We start from the raw sequence: 4,227 nt of genomic DNA on the forward strand, positions 1-4,227 counted from the left end.
AGCCCAAGCCAGTATTTTCTGATGAGCAAAAGAAGTGGGCTAAGTCATTTTTGAGCACACCGTCCCAAGCACGTGAACTTCGCAGGCAGGCACTCATGTTCAAGGAGAACAAAGAGCGGGAGAAGGCCGAAATTAAAAAAAGCGGGAAACAAGTTGCCCAGCTCGGGGAACAAAGTAAACAATCGATTGCCCCGCTTATAGTGGAAGCCTTCTGTCCGGATGCCCCCGAGATCATACAAGCTGCGGCAGCACAGGGATTGACTGTAACGAGTGCCAGAGAACAAGCGGCCAACTTAGGTATTACTCTTCGTGAACTGTTAGGCCTTGATGAGGCGCCAGTGAAGGAGGTAGTAATTACATATGTCAAGAATGGGCCTCTCGTCGAGCCTGCGCAGGAAAAGGATCTACCTCCACAAATGAAAGGTCTGCTGAAATGGTACAAGGGTTACATAAAAAATAAAAATGCCAAAGAATATATTTATGCGGAAGTTAGACATGAGCATCACTTCAAACATTACTATGTACAAATTGAACTGAGTGAATTGTTCCAGCTTTTCAATCTGCGCGAGCTCGATAAATCTATCATCAGTTGCTACGTTCTGTAAGTGATTTATTAATTTCTACCCCATCTCGTTCATATTGCCTGCACTATATATATGTCCTAACTATATTGTTGTGTCCGCTATTATACATGCAGAATGAAGATTAAGGAATGCAGAGTAAGGAACATCCATGATGTTGGGTTCATTGACCCACACATCGTTAATGGACATGTGTTGGAGCGTTACCCCGCCGACGTGGAGGCAGACCTGTGGCAGTTTCTTACAAAGCAGGAACTCAAAAGTGATATTCTATTTCCTTACCATTTTGAGTGAGTGTTTCTGTCTTAGCACATTCTCTTTTGTTTACTCCATGCATGGTATGTGGCCGGCTAATCGATGAGTTATGCATGACGTACTGTGCATGTATCGTGTCCGCAGGTTCCACTGGATTCTGCTAGTAATTAAAGTTAACACCTCAGAATGTCTCGTCCACGACTCTGTGAATATGGATCCAAAGCTTTGGGGCGGCATGAGAAGAATGCTGCAGAAGTAATTATTTTCATTCATTTGCGCTCTATATCGATCGGCCTATTTCGTTCATTTCCTAATATCAAGTAACTAATTAATAACTCTCTTGTTCATTTAATTTTCTTTGCCTCGTAGGGTTTGGAGACGGTTCGTAGATACAAAGGTCGGTGAATTCAAAAAAGAGCTAGAATTCAAAATGTTAAAGGCTAAGAATGCTGGGGATATTCAGCCACCGGAGACCAATCTATGTGGATACTATGTCTGTGAGATGATCCGGAGATACACCTCTGAGCGGGTTGCGAGTGATACCAATGCTCAGAGGAATAACCTCCGGTGGATGCTTAGTCCAGAAGCTCGCTTCCGACCACTTCAAGAGGAACTAGCTGGATGGTTCAGCAGGAAAGTCCTCCATCCTAAAGGAGAACACTATTACGAGGACGTAGAACTTTATATGCATTAAATCATGTATGGAAACTTGTTCAAAATTGTATATGGTCATCCGATGATATTGAATATATATTGTATATTCCTCTTGAATTCTTTTTGGTTCTAATTTCAAATTTATTTGAAATTGTACATTCATATGCATGTATGTAGTACCGTAGAATATATGAAACTCCTTCAAAATTAAAATAAAGCACAAAAGAAATAAAACAATACAAATTAAACAGAAAACAGGTTTAGGGGGGGGGGGCTAAAACCCTAAACCTGTGGCGGCCTTTAGTCGCGGTTGGCCAGAAGAACCGCGACTAAAGGTCCTCCGCCCCGACGGCCGCCTGGCGCCCACGTGGACGGGCCGTTAGTCGCGGTTCTTAAGTAGCCGCGACTAAAGGTGGGGGGCTTTAGTCGCGCTTATTTGGTCGCGGTTGCGCAACCGCGACTAATGGCAGTTGCGAACCGCGACCAAAGGCCTTTTTTCCACCAGTGGCTTGATCTTACACTTCCAAAGCTGTTAGCACTTCCTGATGGACCATGAGCCAGTCCCTCCTTATGACCCCAGGAACGACCAGGAGATGCCCGTAGCCACCCTCCCCATTGCTGATCCGGATCCCTAGCCAGGACATAGCCCTTCTCTCCATGAACTAGGCACCCACAATCAAAGCAAAAATGCAGGATCTTCTCGTATTTAAAATCAAACCACCTTTTCTCTTCATCATCTTTAGATTTCTTCAAGTAAAAACCCCTCACAAGAAGCTCCAAAATAGGCAGCTTAACCCTGAATCTCAACTCCGAGCCTTTTGCGAATCCGTCTTTCTCCACATATACCCGCATAATCTTACCCAACCAATTCCCCAGCCCTTCTCCGAAGGCCTTTGATCGTTTGTCTAGTGGAAGATCATCAACCCGAACCCAAACATCAACATATTCAAACGTCATCTCCGATGGCCTTGTTGCTCCATCATAATACTTAAGCACTAAAACATTGAAGTCAAATTGCCATGGACCATTATTAAGAGTGTGTTTCCAGTCTCCTTCACTGCCGAACGTCACGGCGAAAAGATTCCTACTGATGATCTTGAACTGCGCTTCTCGATGAAGACCCCATGCCCTAGCCATAGATTTCTCTAGTGCGCTCTTGTTCTTCGGTCTGGGAGTGAACGTTTTACCAATCGCCGACCACCTCGCCGGCCTCCCTTGCTCCTGATCAGATTCCTTGAAGATAAACCCTTTTGCCTCCTTCTCCGTCATCACTAAGCCCCCCAGACAAGCCGTCAAGCCTGGGGACACGGACGCGTTCCTGCTATGGGAGCCCAGTGGCGTCCTCATCGCTGGGTCGATCGCCTCCTTCTGTGCCGCTGGACGCGGCGTAGAGGCCGTTCTTGGGGTATTCACCTCGGCCCCCGCACCCTTTCCAGGAGCAGCCTTCGCGCCGCTCGCCATTGCATCTCCTTCCTCCTTCCTCTCCGCCATGTTCTTTCGTCGGAGAGAGTTCCCATACCGGCTCAAAGCACGCTTGGAGACACCGTCGCCCCCTCACGCGCCGCCGGGATCCTCACCACCACCGCTCGAGAAACCCTAACCCTAGCTATCGAAACGATCGCCACGCAATCGCCTCAATCGCCTCTCCGTGTTTTCTGAATGAGGTGGACCCACGTTAGCAGCGCATGCCTCTCCCCCTTTTCGTTTCTTATAGTATCTCCTTTTGGAAAAAATCAGAACTCCCACTTTTTGGTTGTTTTGGTGAAGTGAACATGACTCTTTCTGGTCTGAAAATATCCCTATCAAGGACAGCTCACATGTTAGGTTTTGGGAGGACTCGTGGTTGGGAAATGCCCCCGCTTAGCGTTCAGTACCCAAGTGTTTTTCTTACAGTTCCGCGTAAGCATGTCACAATAGAAGAGGTGTTTTTTAAGGAGTTCTTTACCTGACATGGATGAAGGTGTAGTCGTTGGATTGGTTTTCCATTTCTTGAAGTTTTTCTTATTTTTGCGTCAAACAATTTGATGTGTTGAGTGAACTCTTCATGGTTGTTGTTGGGGAACGTAGTAATTTCAAAATTTTCCTACGCACACGCATGATCATGGTGATGCATAGCAACGAGAAGGGAGAGTGTGTCCACGTACCCTCGTAGACCGAAAGCGGAAGCGTTATGACAACACGGTTGATGTAGTCGTATGTCTTCATGATCCGACCGATCCAAGTACCGAACGCACGGCACCTCCGAGTTCTGCACACGTGCAGCTCGATGACGTCCCGCGAACTCCGATCCAGCAGAGCTTTGCGGGAGAGTTCCGTCCGCACGACGGCGTGATGACAGTGTTGATGATGCTACCGATGCAGGGCTTCGCCTAAGCACCACTACGATATTATCGAGGTGGAATATGGTGGAGGGGGGAACCGCACACAGCTGGGAGAGATCAACAGATCAACTTGTGTGTCTAGAGGTGCCCCCCTGCCCCCGTATATAAAGGAGCAAGGGGGGAGGCGGCCGGCCAAGGAGGAGGGCGCGCCAAGGGGGGGGGGGGCCTACTCCCACCGGGAGTAGGACTCCTCCTTTCCTTGTTGGAGTAGGAGAGAAGGAAAGAGGAGGAGAGGGAGAAGGAAAAGGGGGCTGCACCCCTTGTCCAATTCGGACCAAAGGGGGGGCGCAGGCCTCCTTCCTTTTGGCCTCTCTCCTCTATTCCCGTATGGCCCAATAAGGCCCATATACTCCCTG

The sequence above is a fragment of the Triticum dicoccoides genome, chromosome 1B (genome assembly GCF_002162155.2).
Source record: "Triticum dicoccoides isolate Atlit2015 ecotype Zavitan chromosome 1B, WEW_v2.0, whole genome shotgun sequence".
Taxonomy (NCBI): Eukaryota; Viridiplantae; Streptophyta; class Magnoliopsida; order Poales; family Poaceae; genus Triticum; species Triticum dicoccoides.